Source organism: Chelonoidis abingdonii, chromosome 2 (genome assembly GCF_003597395.2).
Source record: "Chelonoidis abingdonii isolate Lonesome George chromosome 2, CheloAbing_2.0, whole genome shotgun sequence".
Taxonomy (NCBI): Eukaryota; Metazoa; Chordata; order Testudines; family Testudinidae; genus Chelonoidis; species Chelonoidis abingdonii.
In genome coordinates, this window is record NC_133770.1 from 13,846,414 (window position 1) to 13,865,484 (window position 19,071).

The 19,071-nt window shown below is 46.5% G+C and overlaps 1 protein-coding gene across 1 annotated transcript in view; it reads right to left on the reverse strand.

Moving 5' to 3' along the window:
* Positions 1 to 1,712, reverse strand: part of LOC116827890 (mitogen-activated protein kinase kinase kinase 3-like) — a 111,661-nt gene extending 109,949 nt beyond the window's left edge. The window contains exon 1 of the mRNA XM_032785735.2: positions 1,394 to 1,712. The gene's annotated coding sequence lies outside the window, so the exon portion shown is untranslated. The remainder of the gene's footprint in view (positions 1 to 1,393) is intronic.
* Positions 1,713 to 19,071: the final 17,359 nt, after the last annotated feature.

Consider the following 19,071-nt stretch of genomic DNA (forward strand, 5'->3'; position numbering starts at 1 on the left):
CAAATAGCTCTGTGGTTCTGCAAATCCCGCCTTCAAACCCATGCCTGCCGCAAATCCTCCCCCACTCACCCTTCTCACAGACTGTACCCCAGAGCTGCTTCTGTGATTGAACTATAGCTGCATTGCAGTGAGACTCTACAAATCCTCTGCATGGGGAATTCCCTCTGAGGTTAATGGACTTTACACACACACACACACACACACAATGGACTTGAGGAATCAGACCTTTACATTAGCACGTGTTTGGAGCAGGGAGCCCTGCTGTTTGCATGCTTTACAAAGGGACTTGTGCCCTTATTATGATAAATCATCAGGGAGCAAATGACTGCAAAGGGTAATAGAGTTACACTGGGGTGCATCTGGCCCAATAATTGTACACATTCCTCTAACTCTATTCCATATATACCTCAGGGGCAATCCCGTTGTTGCCCACAATAGATTAATTTGGCCAATGGTCCATGGATAATTATTAATATTTCAGTCAAGCCTAGAAGCCTCAGTTATGGATCAGGACCCCACAGTGCTAGGCGCTGTACAAACACAAAACAAAAATAGGGTCCCTGCATCAAAGAGTTCCTACCAGCCAAGCTTAATACAGAGAAATAATTCAATTTCACATGGGCATTTCTGTGCCTTTATCCACTGCCCCCAGCCTCGGACTGTTTTAGCAGTGCTCTGCAGATTCTACACAACTTCTCAGCTGAATACGTTTTTTAATCTGTTAGATCTAAGTCATTTAGAGGGAATAATATACAATGATCTCATTACCAAGACTGGAAAAATTAACACAACTTCTCATAATCAAAACCCACACCGCTTTTGGAAGAAAGGAGGGGTGGGAAATTTCTGTGTATTGAGAACCCCTGCCTCGGTAAGAGGCGTTCGCCTGAAACGCTCTGCAGAGCTTCAGAAGTTTAATAACTCTGCCTCTCACCATTATAAAATTGCTGCAGCCTGCTAAACAGAGCACTCAGGTATTTATTTCTCAGTGTTAACATTAAGATCACCGCGAATCGGGACCAAACAAGCGCCCTGATCGCAGCCAGCAGTACTTCCTAATGCATCTCAGGCGTCCCAGCAGCAGCTGCTTTTCCTGGCACTTAATTTTTCGTGCAACCAGCTCCCACCCAGCGGACACAGAAATGCAGGAAGTCTGCAATCAAAGTGTGTGTGGGGAGGGGGGGTGGAGGAATAACACTACAACTTTGAATAATGACACATGATGAACGGAAAACCCATGGCTGGGGAGGAAGGGGGGGTGGCAGGGAGTTGGGAATGCAAACAGGTTTCTACCCAGTATCAAATGGGGGGCTACCAAAGTCCCTAGAAAGGGAAGAAAGAGACACAGGAGCGGACCAATGCAAGGATCTGAAAGGGTGGGGGGCCGCCTTACCTCGTCTAACGCCTCTGTCACACCTGGGGCTCCATAGCGGACACCGGCTGCGGCTGCTGCCACAGCGAAAGGTGAGGGCAGCCAGCGGAACGGACCCAAAGCGGCGCCCAGGCTCCGGATCAGATCATGCCTCCCCCTGCCCCGGTCCCGCGCCCACTCCACAGACGACGACCCCAGGTCCCAGCGCGGAGCAGCCGGCGTGGGCAGGGCCGCCCCTGCTATAATCCCCGAGGGCAAGGTGCAGAGATGACTGCCGCCGTCTCCCTGCAGCAGGAGCCGTGCGGAGAGTTGCGCCCGCGGGCTCCGCTCGCATGCACAGGACGCGGGGGGCGGGCGAGGAAACTTTGCAGCCATTTGTGGCACAGCTGCAGGCGGGGGCGGAAGCGGTGACGCCGGGCCGCCCCGGCCAATGGGGCGGAGGCAGGGAGCCTGGCTGGCTGCGCCTTGGCTACAGCCACGGGGGTTCAGGGCCGGCTCAGGGCTGCTCCCTTTGCCGTCAATGGGAGTCGGGCCAGGGGGCCCAGCGAAAGCAAAGTGCCGCTCTGTGGGCCCTGGGATGGCCTCGCTGCAGGCTAAGCGTGACCTTGGCTCAGGGTTTAACCCAAGCTCCCCCTCCCTCACAAATCAGCCCCACTGGGCTCAGCGAGCCCTCAGGACTCGGGTCCTAGGAGCCTGGGGGTGGGGTCAGAGCCCGAGTCACACTGTGAAGCTGGTTCAAGCCAGTGTGGATGCAGCTCAAGCCACTGGCCCAAGTCAGAAGGTCTGTGCAGTGCAGGATAGACACAGCATGGCTGGGAGACCTGACTTCAGCAATTGTGAACCAGGGTTTACAGTGCAACCTGGTTGCTTAACACAGGCTTGGAAACACCATTGCCCCATCCCTGGGCTTACAATGCAGTCTAGAATGTTTCTAAATGGACAACCTACCCTCCTTCTCAATTACTGAGGGACAATGGCCACACATTGATATATATGCTTTCTACAACCAACTCTCTGTTTAACTTTTTATGAGTGATGTACTCGACTACTTGGATGCCAATATCTAAACTGTATTCTTAAATTTACTCACCTAAATTTGGGTTACTGATGATTATGCATTATATGTATCTTATAACTTTAAAAACAAACTTTGTGGATAATCTAAGCACTATACCCAGATGTACAAACACTCTTTTCTCAACCTGTGTATTATATACATTTAACATTAGCTTTATTAATGTCAGAGGTGGCATTAAAGTCAGCTTTCTCTATCATGTTGTGAAGTGAATGGACCACTGTGAGCATCTGGTGTGTCAGGCACAGCATAGGCCCTAGGACTGACCCCAGCACTCCCTGCATCAAGCCTAATAAGAGCCTTCTGGGTTAACTTATTTAACATTGTCTTAAAAGCTGAGAATTTCCTCCCCTTTCCCCCCATCATTGGACTGGATTTAATTAATTTGGAAGCATTGAGCAAACCTTGCCTCATCTGGCTTACCAACCCTAAATGTTGAAATGTCACAAGCCTGACCTGGTGATCACAGTTATGAGACAAGTTTAAAAATTATAAATGTGAGGGATATATTTTTGAGTTATATTCATAGATTCTAGGACTGGAAGGGATCTCGAGAGGTCGAGTCCAGTCCCCTGCCCTCATGGCAGGACCAAATACTGTCTAGACCATCCCTGACAGACATCTAACCTACTCTTAAATATCTCCAAAGATGGAGATTCCACAACCTCCCTAGGCAATTTATTCCAGTGTTTAACCACCCTGACAGTTAGAAACTTTTTCCTAAAGTCCAACCTAAACCTCTCTTGCTGCAGTTTAAGCCCATTGCTTCTTGTTCTATCCTTAGAGGCTAAAGTGAACAAGTTTTCTCCCTCCTCCTGATGACACCCTTTTAGATACCTGAAAACTGCTGTTATGTTCCCTCTCAGTCTTCTCTTTTCCAAACTAAACAAACCCAATTCTTTCAGCCTTACTTCCTAGGTCATGTTCTCAAGACCTTTAATCATTTCTTGTTGCTTCTTCTCTGACCCCCTCCAATTTCTCCATCCTTCCTTTGAAATGCAGTGCCCAGAAACTGGACCACAATACTCCAGCTGAGGCCTAACGAGCGCAGAGTACAGCGGAAGAATGACTTTTCATGTCTTGCTCACAACACACCTGAGTTTTGATCCTTTAGAGGTTGCATTTCCCAACTTTTCTCTGCAGCCATTAAGGCTAGCAACTTTAGGCTGCCATTGATTTAAAGGATTTCACCCATACTTTCTTTTTTAAGGGGAGGGAGGAAAGCTGAGATTCTGGTCCAATCACCTGACTCCAGGAGCTGGGGCTTTACGAAAGACACCAAATATTGCAAGAGTTGGCAATGCTTCAACATACACATTGTTCATCACCCCAAACAGCTGGCATCATTATAACTCACTTCTGTAACCATCCTTTTCTTCATGAAAGAAATGCCAGAAGGTTGTGGGTTAGGTTGTTTTGTTTGCTTTGCTTTTAGTTCACTTTCTTTTGGGCCTGATTCTCGGTTATCCCATCCTGGTACTTGTAGCAAGGAGAGGGGTGTCACAAGTGGCTTTAACACCCTGCTGCATAACCGGCATTCTGAGGCTATTGCAGGGCTTGCCTGGCCTCAAGGCTGCTCAAACTTACGCTCTGCTTCCCAGGGATCCCTTGTGGCCCCCAGTTTAAACACAATTTTAGGGGGGCCTACAGAGTCTGCTGTGGTTTAAGGGTGAAATTCACCCTTATACAGAGTGGCCATCACAAAGCCTATGGGTTTAATTCCCACTTAAGACCTCTGAGTTTAAGAAGGACTTCAGTAAGGCAAAATCTTTGGACTCAATTTCACTCTAACTGGATGGATGAGAGAGGAAAAAGGACAAACGTAAGGGATAGAGCTTCTAAAAATACCCTTGCTGATCACTTTCCAGCCACCCTCTTCACCACCACCACCCTGGCAAAATCCTAAAGCTGGCCCCATTCTCCTTAGGTTTTTAAATGATTAGTTGCTGCAAGAAGGTAAGCGTCATTGTCTGTAAAGGTAATAGAAGCACAAACCAAGGAGCTCTCCAGAGAGATTCACATCTCACAACCTAGTCTATAATTGCCATGACCTATTCATAGAATCCATAGAAACTCTTCTCTGTATACCAAATAACAGTGCCTGGCTCCAGCCCAAATCACTGTATTTCCTCACTCCATAAAGGATTTTACTATGCCAAGCGATGTCTTGGTGTAATCAAATAGTATTTCCCACTTGCACAGTATTTATGGAGCTTATGGAGAGATTTCCAGTGAGACTGAACTGTTGCTGGAGTCAACCCTGACTCTAGCTAGCCCTGTCAGCTTGAGCAGCAGTGTAAGAATCTCCTAAACCACCTGGCTTTTGGAAGGAGATTGCCCCAATCTGCGCCTTTGCTCTCACTCCTGCAACTTCTACTGTTGAGTTACATTTCAAATGGTTTGGCTCCCATCCATCGGGGATGTGAGTGAGGAATTCATGTGCTGCAGACACCCACATTTATTATATAGAGCACACATGAACCTTTGGAGCTGGGCATAGAATCCTGGTTCTTGAGCTTCAGAGATATAAGCCACTGAGCAAAAAGATCTCCCTCAGCTGGTAGCAGCAGGAGGTCCTTTAGTCTTGTTGGGATCTAGCCACTAGAGAGTTATAGCATTCTGTTACCCTCTCACATACATGAGGACAGGACATTATGCATGGCCAGCCACTGGATTCAGGGAGTCTTATTTGCTGCTCTGATCTGGAATTACTTAGGCATGATCTTAACTCTACTACCGCTGACATCAATGGGAGTTTTACCGTTGACTTCACTGCAATCAGAGTTAGGCCAGCACTGAGTACTGTTGAAAATCCCACCCTGGGTGATTATTCTCTTGGGAGCTTCTTTAATGCTTTGAAAATACACCTAGAGGCATGACACAATGCAAGACTTAGGTATTTCAGTTCCTGGATGGTGGAAGTACCACAAGATGACCAGCATCCAGTGCTTCACTGGTGTAAATCAGTATGGAGGCAGTGTGGCTTAATGGACAGAGCACTGGGCTGGGGCCTCTATTCCTGCTTCTGCAGGGTGATCCTGGGCCAGTCACTGCTCTGCTCTGTGCCTCAGTTCCCCCAACTGTACAATAAGGGTAATGAGTCTAACCTCCTTTGTAAAATGGGTTGTGCTCTTGTATGGTGTTTCTTACCAGCAGAGCTAAGTGATAACAACACCATGTTCAGCATCACTCCCGTGAATCAATGGAGCTGTGCTGATTTACACCAACGGAGGAGCTGGCCTCAGATCTAGTGTTATTCTGTACCCATTTATTGTTCTTTGTGGGATTTATAAAGCCTGGAAGAAGCCTAAACACAAATACAAAGGCTTAATGTGTAGGTGGATTAAAATATTTTGGTGCAGTTGTCATGCAATACCACTGATCAATATTAATCTGCATTAATAGCCTTCTCCATATTTACATAGAAAGGCTAATTTTACAAACATTGGACTGGCAGCATTTCTGAACAACTATATTGTTTTATTTATACATTGGAGGGTAGATATTTGGCTTTATTCAACTTTCTCTGACTCCTACAGGCTATAGCTTGGTTTCTGTGGGACTTGAATATATGGTCCAGAGATCATTGACCAGATTCCAGTGCCCCTAAATACACTCTGCCTAACCTACAATTCTCCCATGCTTTCTATTGGATACAATATCTGTTTTCAGCTCCTGTCCTAAACTATGGCATGGTGCAGCTGTGGTTGCTGAACGGCTGTCAGGCTGTCTTCCATGTGTGTCACTGGTGGGTGAAATCCCCCCTAGACTTAGGTTGTAAAGTGCCTTGAGTTTTTCCGTGATGCTGTATACCTATACTAGTTGTTATCACTTAGTAAGTAAGTCTATTGGAAGACAAGACACTTTCAGTTACTTCCATATTTTAAAAAAAATCAATGCATTTTTTTCACAGGACAGTATTCCTGAGCAAAAACACAGCTTGAAGGGACATTTTAGGTAGCAAATTCTAAATTCTCTCACTGTGGTGTAGCTTGCTATCCCTTCCTTGGCCATATCATCCAGTCCAGGATTTAGGAAGATTTTATGTGGTGATACCAGGCACAGGGTGGGGAGGGGGGGTTCAGTTAGCATTACAGAGTCCTGTTTGCATCAGTCAGTCTCAGTACAGCCTCTTCATTCTATTTACTGTGTGCATTCACCCACCTTCCCATTAACAGTAGAAAGCTGAGTTCCTGTAGGTGTCCAGTTTACAAAACCCAGAGGGGTTAATGTGACACATACAGGAAGATAACAAAAAGGTAATTGCCAATAGCTATGAACCGGCTCAAACAGCTCGACTCTTTCGTCCATTTCCATTATCTCCAGCACCCTGGGTCAGATTCACCCAGGATGGGTGTAACTCCCATGAGATCGATTGCATGACTACAACAAATGGATTTGCTCCCTTGTGCATATTGCACATGCAATAAGGGCTGAGAGTAGCATTCCGCTTCCAAGCTGCCTCTGGTCCACGACTTGCAAACCCCTTATCTGCATGGACTAACCACAGGGGGATTCAATGCCAAAGGGAGCAGAGTGAAAATGCAAAGAGCCTGTCCACTGGGGATTGGTAAACTGACAGCATAAGGGATCATTTTTCAAAGACACTCACACACACACCAGAATCCTTTGAAGATCGCTTACAAGGGCATCATCCTATGTGTTAGTCAGAGTTGTGCTGGTAAAAATGTGCTGGACAGAAAGCCCTAGGTCATCACATGATCTGTCTCTCTAGGCACAGCACGTACATCATGGACCTTTCAGCCAGGGCCAGGTCTAGCTCAGAACACTACGGATTTTAGCCAGGGCCAGAACTAGCAGTATGGAAATACCATGAGGAAGACTCTTCTTGTGGCAATTGCAGCTGGGACTATGTGCAGAGAGGCCCCAAACCCCAGGAAATAGCCTCGATTTCTAGCCTGAGTTTACAGCTCCCCGGGAAGTCCAGAGAAGCATCTGAACACTTTTCTAAACAAAGCCCCAAACTCTGAACCTCTTGAATTTGGCCCATCACTTATAGTAAACGGACAGCGTCCACGCTAGAAATGGAACTGCAGAAAAAGTCCAGATCTGGATTAAAGTGTCTGGTTTGTCCTGACCGTTGATTTAAATGGAGCTACACCCATTTACAACAGCTGAGAATCTGGTCTTATCTCTTCAAACTTTGTCCTGATGTGAAAGTTAGTCAGCTCACATAAGGTTAGTTGAAGTCACTAATTATTTTACTGAAGTTAGTTGCCTCTTCGGTCAATATTTTGCACTCAATACCCTATTCCTGCTGAGGATGCTGGCAGTATACGTCTACTGGTACATTCATATTCTTCTGACCTGAGATGAACTATTTGAGTGCAGCCATTATACCTACATTTTTATTTCATCCCAAACATGCACATTGGCCCACGCAGTGGAACTGAGGTGGCTTCACTGAAGCCAGTGCAACTACTCTGATTTGCACCAACTGAGGGTCTGTCCTATTGGCTTTAAATCTCTCTGTACGCTGTACCCAGTCATGTGGAAATCTGCAGGTTTTCCTCTGCATCTATCATGAGGGGGAGAGAAATCACAGAAACAATGAAAACTTGACTGTTTACATATGTTTTGTTTTATAAATGGGCTTGTATAGAAAGTTGCAGCACTGCTCCACAGACGACAAGCATAAATCTCTTATCACAAAAGCCATATGTCTTGGTTTCCTCATCTGTGGTAACATACGAGCAGCAGCAGTTTGGTCATGAGGAAGCTGGATGTAACCCACTCAGCATACCACATTAGGAAAGATTCAGCCCGGTATTTGAGCCCTGTAAATTCCAGCCCTATGCTTGGGGTTCTAAATGAAACTTTGTCCCCTTCTGGTTTAGTTGGTGTTGGTCTTATTTTGAGCAGGAGGTTGGAGTAGGTGAACTCCTGAGGTCTCTTCCAACCCTAATCTTCTATGATTCTCAGGGCTTTGACCACTCTGACAGTGATGGGGTGGGGGGATCTGGTCCCACCTACTACTCAGGGTCCCAATCCAGGGACCCTACAAATAGCAGCCTTGTGCTGCTTCCTTTAACAGTTGCTGCTGCTATTCCCTGGGCCACTGCCGACGTAGCCCCTTCCTCTTCACCCTTTACCTTAGGGTTACAGTCCTTGAGTTCTTGGTCTTTCCCAGGCCTCCTCACCTGGAGAGTTTCAAATCTTTCCACTCCTTCCTAGCCCCTCTGATCCCAGCCAGCAACTGACTAGCTCAACTCCTGCAGTGCCTTTTACCTGAGCCTGTTATGCTTCAATTGGCTGGTTCCCTCCAGCTTTTCTAGGCAGGCCTGGGAGACCCCCCTTCACTGCCTTTTTCTGGGGAGGGATGTGGTAGGACTGCAAGGCCTCCAGCCAGGGGTCACTAAGGACCTGATACACCCGTGACATGCCTCCCGCACCGCAGAAAGGACTGGACTGGGCTGGGGTTGCCAATTTTGGTTGAATGTATTCTTGGGGGTTTCATCACATGACAAGTTTTAATTAAAGATTCGTCTCCAGGAATTAAAGATTCCAGGACAATCCTGGAGGGTTGCCAACCCTAGGTACTGTTGAGAGTAACGTCTCCTCCTACCTGGTCTTTTGCCCTTCTTAGTTAGGGTCTTCTCTCTGAAGCCTCTGTGCCTGGAAAGGTTAGAACAATCATTGACACTTTTAGTCTGGGTTCCCTCTCAGGCCTCTGTTCCCGGAGAGCTATTACTGTTCTCTGGTCTGGTTTCTCAGCAGCCTCTTTCCTAGGCCTCTTGTCTGGAAAGTCTTTCCTTTGCCGCAGGGTCTGAGTTGTCACTGCAGTCTGATTCGCTCTAGTGTTTGTCCCTATGATTTGCCTGGGCATTCTCTGTCCCAGTTACTTCATGTGTTAGCTCCTTCCTAGCCACTACCGGGAGTGTGGAATGACCCCCTGCCAGGTCCATGATCATCACGGCCACATCTCCCTTGACAGTCTCTGATGTACTCCAGCCCCCAGACATTCCCTCCTTTTTTCCTCTCTCTCTGGGGTCCCCTTCTTTTCTCTGGTTGCCACTCATTTCTCTAAGAGGGGAATGTTGTTTTAAATGCCCTGCCACCCCGCAGGCAAAACATACCACTGCTGCCCTTGCTTTGGCAGTGGGCAGCATATCCCTTGGGGCCCATACAGTGCCTCTCATGTCCTGAGTCGCTCTTGCCATCATGGTTCATACAGAGGCAGGTACTTCTGATATGTCCAAGTTACCCACAGGCATAGCATGTTCTCAACTGGGCCTCGTTCCTCTTAGGCTCTGGAGGAGTTTGTGGCTCTTCCTGTAGTTCACTCCAGCAACTCTGTCTTTTTCCCCTGGTTCACCTGAGGGCAAGCCTTTACTGAGTGTCCCATCTGTCCGTATCCATAACATCTCCTTGGCCAGACCTCAGGCCTCCAGCCAGCTAGACCCCTCTTGTCTATCCAGGACCTGTAACCGTTGCTGCTTCTTTCCTGCAGGATCCGTAAGAGGCACTGTGGCTGTTCCTCTAGCCTGGCAGGGCACTGTTGCAGCTTGCAATGTGGCTAGAACTGCAAGCCCAGTGGTGGGCCCATCCAGCTCCTTGCCTTTTGATGTCTGCAATGGCCAGGCTTATTTGGGTGCTGTCATGCCCAAATACACCCAGTCACAGAAGCCCATATCTTAGCAACCTTCTGCTGGAGATGTGACAGAACTGCAAAACTTGAATTTGGATCTGAATTTACAATCTGATTTCCAGAGGTGTGGAGTTGCTGTCCCTCTCTTTCAAGTAAATGGGAGCTGTAGGGACTTGGCAGCTCTGAAAATTAGGCTACCTGATTTCAAATTCCAGTTGTCCAACCAATTTGAGCTCCCCTTTAAATCTGCAGGCAGACAGAGGCAGAGAAGGCCTTCCAGGAATGCAGCTGCTGAGGGGCATTCTGGGGCACGTCCTACAGATCAGAGGGCATAGTCTTCAGATTGCTAGCCACAGGGTCCCTGACTCAGTACTGAGCCGCACACTCAGACCCAGGATTGTTTTGTCTGGGGCAGAAGGAAAGATGGGGATAGGCGCTGCTCTGCAGAACAATGATGCCTCTGAAATCCAGAGATCTACTCATAACCCACCTCCTGGCGATGGCCATTTAGAAGTCTAGGAGAAGAAAGCTCTCTATGACTCATGCATACACATCTGGGAATAGTTCTGCTTGTAATGCAGGGGTAGGCAACCTATAGCATGCAAGCTGATTTTAGTGGCGCTCACACTGCCCGGGTCCTGGCCACTGGTCCGGGGGGCTCTGCATTTTAATTTAATCTTAAATGAAGCTTCTTAAACATTTTAAAAACATTATTTACTTTACATACAACAATAGTTTAGTTATATATTATAGACTTATAGAAAGAGATCTTCTAAAAACATTAAAATGTAGTACTGGCACCCGAAACCTTAAATTAGAGTGAATACATGAAGGTTTGGCACATCGCTTCTGAAAGTGTGCTGACCCCTGTTGTAATGGAAGGCTAACTTGTTCAGCCACTAGGTGGCACTGTGTGTAAAATACCTTATTTAAACAAGCCTCCGCCATACCTGGCAGAGCACTGAAGGATCTTATAATGAACACATCTGTATGTATAAGCTAGCTCCGTAGCCAGCCCAGTCCATGTCTGGTACAGGAGCAGGACACCATTGTCCATGGACTCCACAACAGCCCCTCAGAACAGTGGGTATTACCTAGGGTTCTCTCCTCACTGCTCGCTCTGATACGCTCCTTTGCTCAGCCTTTGACTTTACTCCAATCGTAAGAGCAGCCATACTGGGTCAGACCAATGGTCCATCTAGCTTGATATCCTCTCTGCTGACAGTGGCCAAGGCCAGGGGCTCCAGAGGGAATGAACAGAACAGGCAGTCATCAAGGGATCCATTATCCCCTGTCCTCCATTACCAGCTTCTGGCAGTCAGAGGCTAGGGACATTCAGAGCGTGTCTTTGTATCCCTGAACATCTTGGGTAATAGTTATTGATGAACATATCCTCCATGAACTTAATTCCCGTTTTTAACTCAGTTATACTTTTGAGCTTTGCAATATCGCCTAGCAATGAGTTCCCCAGGTTGGCTATGTGTTGTGTGAAGAAATACTTTCTTTTTTTTTAAACTTGCTGCCTATTAATTTCATTGAGTGACCGCTGATTCTTGTACTATGTGAAGGTGTAAATAACACTTCTCTGTTCACTTTCTCCACACCATTCATGATTTTATAATCCCTGCCCTTCTTGACTTGTTTCACATAAACATCTGACCCCAGTTCCTCTTTATGACTTTGAGAAAGTCCAGAGAGAAGCAACAAAAAGGAAGAAAGGTTTAGAAAATAATGACCTATGAGGGGAGATTGAAAAAACTGGGTTTGTTTAGTTCGGAGAAGAGAAGACAGAGGGGACATGATAAATATTTTCAAGTACATAAAAGGTTGTTACAAAGAGGGAGAAAAATTGTTCTCCTTAACCTCCAAGGACAGGACAAGAAGCAATGGGCTTAAATTGCAACAAGGGCAGTTTAGGTTGGACATTAAGAAAAAATTCCTGTCAGGGTGGTTAAGCACTGGAATAAATTGCTTAGGGAGGTTGTGGAATCTCCATCATTGGAGATTTTTAAGAGCAGGTTAGACACCTGTCAGGGATTGTCTGGATAATACTTAGTCCTGCCATGAGTACAGGGTACTGGACTTGACGACCTCTTGAGGTCCCTTCCAGTCCTAAGATTCTATAGGCCTTCTCTTTCTGTGGGCTTGGGACACTTATCTGTGGCTTTTCCTTATCACTGGTGATCAGATGGGCCAATGCCTTCCACCTGCACTAAATGCACCCACATTTTTTGTGAAGATGTGTAGCGTTCTATGCAAAAGTTGCAGACATGCAAATTAGCTCAATGGCCGCTATGCTTTGGTCCTTCCCTCTCTTCTTCTCCAGCCCTCCCTCCCCCCAAAATAGAAGACATTTCCTAAACCTCCAATCAGTCTGTGATCATGAAGTGCCCTTTCACCCAGCTTGGTGTGTTTTGTGTTTGGGTTATTTATTTAATCCTTCTGAAGCTACATGAGAAAGTAGAGAACTATCCAGCCGATGAGATAAGATGATTATCTCCCTGGCAAACAATAGGAATGTGGTTGAAATTAAAAATAATTTGATTGCAAATAGGAAACCTAGTAAAGCAGCATAGGAAACATGACTAATGTTTTTTAAGATTGTCTAAGCTCACACAGTAGCATTTTGCATGAGCTGTAACTTTGAAATATGGATCTGTGGAAAACCCATGAGGACAGAATGGCAAAAATCCAGCTGTGCTAGCACAATAGGGGCAGGTTAAAGTTGCTCTATCTCACAGCCTAAATAGCTACAGCCACAAGCTATTCTAGGCAAATTTTGGCAGAGACCACAATAAGTATTATTTACACCTAAACATTGATTTGTGGAGGAGGAGGAGGAGTGAAGAGTTTGACTTGTTTTTCTTTCCTTTCATTTGCTTTCTCTTAGCGACAGGGGGCCAGATCTTGGTCCTACTGAAGACAGATCTTGGTCCCACCCCTTTTGCTCTCCACACAGGCCTGGCTGCCAGGGACAGGGACTGAGCATGCCATGTGGCAGGTGCAGCAGGAGAAGGACAGACCTCTTCTCCCTCCCCATTCCAATAGGCCAAGCAGAAATCTTGGGGGGGACACGACACCACATCCCCCCGTTCATGTTGCCTATGTAGAATCACCAGGTGAACAGGTCAGACAACAGGCTCAAGTGCCAACAGTATGCAGATGATACACAGCTCTGACTATCCTTCGCCACATCCAATCACACCACTACCACCACGATCGCCCAGTGCTTGGATGAGATCAGCTGGCTGAAGCTGAACCTGAGTAAGACCAAAGTGATGCTGTTTGGCATAGGAAAGTACTTTGAAGAGCTTGCAGCCACAGTGCGGTATCTGGTGGTTGAAGATACACACCCATGATAGCTGGCCACTTCAGTCCCTACTCTAGGCATACTCTTGGATTCATCGCTAAGCTTTCACATAGCAGCGCATCTCTGAGTTACGCTGTCTACCATCTTCTCTTGCCTAGGAAACACTTTCCCATCCTGGCTGATGAACATTTGGCCTCAGTTATTCGTGCTTTTGTCACCTCTTGGCTGAACTACCGCAGTGTGATATACCTGGGCAGGAAAACTACATCACTTAGAAAACTAAGTAGTTCAGAATGTTGCAGCGCATCTCCTCAACACCACAGACTATTGCCACCACATCAGACCCGTGCTTCATGCGCTATACTGGTTTCTCATAGAATTTCCAATCCAGATAAAGGTCTCAGCCCTTATCTTCAAGGCATTCCATGGCCTGGGCCCAGGATACCTAAAAGACCGTCTAAAGCTTAGGGCCAGAGACTGGCCAACAGCTTTGCTCCTCTGGCATGATGGAACTCTCAATCGTAGGAGTAAAGCTCCTCTGTGTGGCAGGAAGAATCTTCTCCAGGGGCAATTTGAGGCTGTGGAATGAACTCCCCTGGGAACTAAATGTGATGTTGCACTCCATATGATTTTATGAAAATATGCTAAGGAGTATGAATATAACGTAATTGTAATATGCTTCATACAAAAGGTCTCTTGTAAGGTATCATTAAAAAGCTTATAATCTACTGAGTGTGGTCATCCTATTTGTATAAATGTATCATTCTTGTATCTGAAACTAGAAATGTGAAATATAACTCTGAGGTCCTATTGTAATTATGCAAAGTGTGGGCCATTAATGGTGATTTGGAATCTTGATGGCTCCTATAAACTAGGACAATTGACTGTGGAGGACTCTGTTTACTTGCAAGTCTTCCTGCAAATCAGGCTGGGAAGAATGAAGGGTTGGGGTCTCACAGGACATGTGACCATGTCACCTGGTACTAGAATCCATCTTAAACCTGGGGCTTTTCCATTTACAAGGAGTGGTGGGGATCCAAAGAGACAAAAAATTCCAGCCTAGAGCCAAAGCTATAAAAGGGGATGGAACAGAACAAAGGGGGCTGCAGTCATAAGAAATCCCCTAGCTACCACCTGAGCTGGAACAAGGACTGGGGAAAGGATTGGGCCCAGACTAGAAAGGAGTCTAGGGTGTCAAAGAAGCTTATTGGAATCTCTGAGGGTGAGATTTCATCTGTAATCACTTTCTTACTGTATTAGGCTTAGACTTGCGTGTTTTATTTTGTTTTGCTTGGTAATTCACTTTGTTCTGTTTGTCATTACTTGGAACCACTTAAATCCTACTTTTTGTATTTAATAAAATCACTTTTTACTTATTAATTAACCCAGCATAAGTAACAATACCTGGAGGGGGGGGGAAACAGTAGCCCACGAAAGCTTATGCTCAAATAAATTTGTTAGTCTCTAAGGTGCCACAAGTACTCCTGTTTTTTTTGCAGATACAGACTAACACGGCTGCTACTCTGAAACCAATCTCTATCAGTGTTATAGGGCAATTTATAAGTTTACCCCGATAAGCTTTATACAGGGTAAAATGGATTTATTTCGGGTTTGGTCCCCATTGAGAGCTGGGTATCTGAGTGCTGGAGACAGGAGCACTTCTTAAGCTGTTTTGAGTTAAGCCTGCAGCTTGTGGGGGACATGGTTCAGACTTGGATCTGTGTTTGCAGCAGTCAAGCGTGTCTGGCTCAAACAAGGCAAGATACTGAAGTCCCAAGCTGGCAGGGAAAATGGGCTCAGAGGTAGTCTAGGCACATCAGATGGCAATCCCAAAGGAGTTTCTGTGACCCAACCCATCACAAACCCATTACTAAGGATCCGCGCGAACCACACCATCTTCCACTCTGAGTGCATAGCACATTTATTTGACCTGCCTTCTCCAACATAAACACAAAGGAACGGGTATAGGTATATTTGATGGGGTGTTCACGCCACCCCAGCCCTGAAGGGGATAAGGTGGCTCAGAAGAGGCCAATTAACCTTATAGGATGCATCTGGGGGAGAGTCAGGCCTGATTGATAAGTACTCGTTGAAGATGAAGGGCTGCTAGGCAGCAGCAGGCTCGGTTTGTAGAAAGTCAAGAGAAGAAAGGGGCTGCAGGGAAAGAGACTGCAGTCACTCCAGGCACAGAGAGGTGGGTAGGAGAAAACTCAGAGGGGAGCAAAAGCCCTGGGATCTTAGCCCTTCAGAAAAGTGTTACCCAGAGGAGTTGCGGAGGAGAAAGCCTGTGGAAGGCAGAGTAGGAAGAAGCTCAGAGAAAGAGCAGCAAGAGTTGAAACTGTGTAGACCTTTGTTGCTGACTGTAGGGTCCCTGGCATGGAACCTGGAGAAGCGGGCAGGCCCAGGTTCCCCTACCAGCCACTGGGAAGTGGCACGGGACTGGTGAAGGTGGCATTCAGTCAGTTGGTCTGGCACGACATAGATACTTCAGGAGGGGAAACTATAAGTCCTCTGGCCAGGTGATCAGAGTCATGTAGAGAGAGCGCCCTGAATCCTGGAAAGTGAGAAGGGCCACAGGGCAAGTGAGTGATAGAAGGGGGTGCTAGACCAGATGGGAGCTGATCCCCAGACCCAGCCACAAGGGGGCGCCCCAGCAGTGAGTGAACCCTGTCACAATATAATAAAAAAACCAACAACCACACCCTACCAAAAACAAGACACTCTACAGCATATGCTTCTCCCTCTGGGGAGATGATGAGAGAACAAACACGTGACAGATGTGTAGTCTTGTTGCTTAATTCACTACTGGAAAGCGCTCAGATGCTATAGTGATGAGTGCAGTATAAAACCTGTATAATAGAATAGAGGAAACTGAGGCATAGAGAGATTAAGGGATTTGCCCCGGGCCATGCAGGAAGCAAGTAGCAGGAGAGACAAATACCTTCTAGTTCCCCATCCTGCATTTATGACCACAAGCCCATCCTTCTTTCTCTGACTTTGAAAAACTGTAGAATTTAAACTTTCCATTTTAAGAGTGGGGCAAATCTTCAATGGGTGCAAGTCAATGTCTCTTCATTGGAACTATATTGAACCACACCACTTGAAGATCTGGCTTCTAGTTTTTACCTCCTATTCACTTAACCAAAATTAAACCACTCCAGCTGCAATTTCACCTACATGATCTTATGACAGGATAGAATTTTGCCCGCATTATTGGGGATAACAAACTTTGTATTTCTATGCTATCCAGTGGCCAACGTATGTTTCACTCATCATCTGCAGGGAGCTCATCTGGGGCCTGATCCCGGGCTGATGGAAGTCAATAGGACAACTCCTGTACTGAAGTTAAGCACAGGCATAAGTGCTTTATTGGATTAGGGACAAAGTGCTGAGCACCTTGGAGGATCAGAAAGTGTAATCGCTCTTAGAAGCTCTCAAGAAGGAGGAGACAACAGAAGATACTGTAACTGAACTATCATTTACCATCCTCCTCCTCATCATTATTCATTGTAGTGCCCAGAGAACCCTTATCAGGGGGTCAGAGCCCTACCATATACAGTTAACTAAAAGATGCCCCCTCCTGAAGAACTTATAATGTAAGTAGATATACTTAAGGTGCTAACATTTAACAGTGAGGGTAATTAACCATTGGGACAATTTACTTTGCGATGTGGTAGATTTTTCATCCCTTGCAGACATTAAAGCATTATTACATGTCTTTCTAAAATAAATGCTCGAGCTCAACCACAAGCTATCGGCTTGATGCAGGAATCACTAGGTGAAATTCTCTGGCCTGAGCTCATGCAGGACACAGACCAGTTGATCACAACGGATTCTTCTGGCCTTAAAATCTGACTTGAGGAATAAGACAAGTGGGTACAATAACAGAAGGGATGCACCAGGCAAGAGTGAGGAGAGCATAAATAATGTAATAAGCAGAGGTATCAGCATGCTTGTTTATTTTCTTTGCAAAATGAATTATTCCTTATTAATAAACTTCAAGTTCTTGCTTGTCTAAGTCCTGGTTCCCCCTGCTGCCTGGAGAGAGTACCTCTGAATTCACATCATATGGAACAAATGCTGAGAATTTGCCAATCTGATCTTTGTGTCCCCAGACTATAATTCAAGTAGTTCTGGGTTGTATGGCCTGATCCTCCCCATCCCAAATGTCCCTGTGACAATTATAGTAATTTCTTGAAATATCCTGGACAAACCTTACTGAATTAAGTTCAGTACCTTTGAGGTCCACTATATTAAACATACATTTGCTTATGTGTTATTGTAGAATTGTATGTAACCTCTCTAGGAGATGCAACTAATGCCATCTCTGAGAAGTATTGGAAACTTCAAAGGACTTTTTGGGACTTGAGGGGGAGAGACCCCTGGTGGGCAGAGCCAAAACTTGCCCTGTCCCCTTTCCCAGAAGTATCTGGGTGGAACAGGAAGTATAAAGGGAGGGCCCTGTAGCTTAGTTGGGCCTGGAGCAGGGAAGGGGGCAGATGTCTCTTCTAGGGAGCTGAGTCTTGTGCAGGACTCAGAACCAGCAGCTCAGCGCCCCATTAGTGGAGGAGGCTGAAGGCTCCAAAAGGTACTGAAGGGAACGCTACCTGACTGCGCGTCGGTGAGACAGAACACAGGCTTGACAGAGCAATGCTGACACAGTTGGGTAGGAAGTAGCCCAAGGGAACCAGACTTTGGTCCAGCTGTGCTGCCGGGAAGCGAGGCAGCGTGTTTGTGTATTCCTTGCTGACCCAATGGCAGCATCACCCACCTTTATTAAGGCCCTTGACTGGGACCCAGTGGAATAGAGTGGGCCAGTCCCCAAACACTCTGCTGCAACCCCCACCTGTACACACACCCCTGGGGCTGGCTGCCTACCCATACATACTGTTAGTTGTCTGCCTCACCGGGAGGCTCTGGCCCATAGACTGCTTGTTGCCCAGCCCAGCCAGAGGGGTTAGACTCAGACTATCGGTGACAGCCATAGTGAGGCGGAATGGCCTCCTGGGTGGGAGAGACCACTACAGGAACAATAGGTGTGAAGTGGGTTTCTTAGAAAAGACTTTGGGTGAGGGGAATGTCGATGACTCACCCCCCTTTTCTGAAGCTTCAGGTTGAGCAGAAAGTCACGGCCTATGATTACCTATCCGATGTCTCTTCAAAGGGCCAAAGGGATAAATGAGTGAGTCTCAGAGTCACGGGTGTCCTTGTTTTGAGCTGAACTGGTGACCACAGGAAACCCCCTGGGTGGGGTTGGTTAAAAAGCAAATCACCAACCACAGTCCTTGTTGGAGTGAGGGAGTGATTTCTGGTAAGCTTATTAGCACGTATGTAGATTCTTTTACTGTTTTCAGTACGTTTTCTCTGTAATGCTTTTACTCTGTGAATAAATGTGCTTGCACAGAAAAATCTGTGTGGGCAATTCTCTGAAGATAAAGCGAGCAAGCTTGCTTAGTCAATCTGCTTTGCTAGTGAAGTCACAGTATAATCAAGGGGCTGTGCAGCCTGGAAATTCTCCCTTCTGACTGGGGTGAGATGCATGTCTCCTCCTAAGAGGCAATGGCTGGGGACCTAGAAGCCTAGAGTGAGTGGCCTTGCTGGATCATAGAACAGGAAAACAGGTGTGAATGTCCTGAACACATTTCATAGGTTTTAAGGCCAGGAGGGACCATTATGATCATCTACCCTGCTCTCCTCTATACACA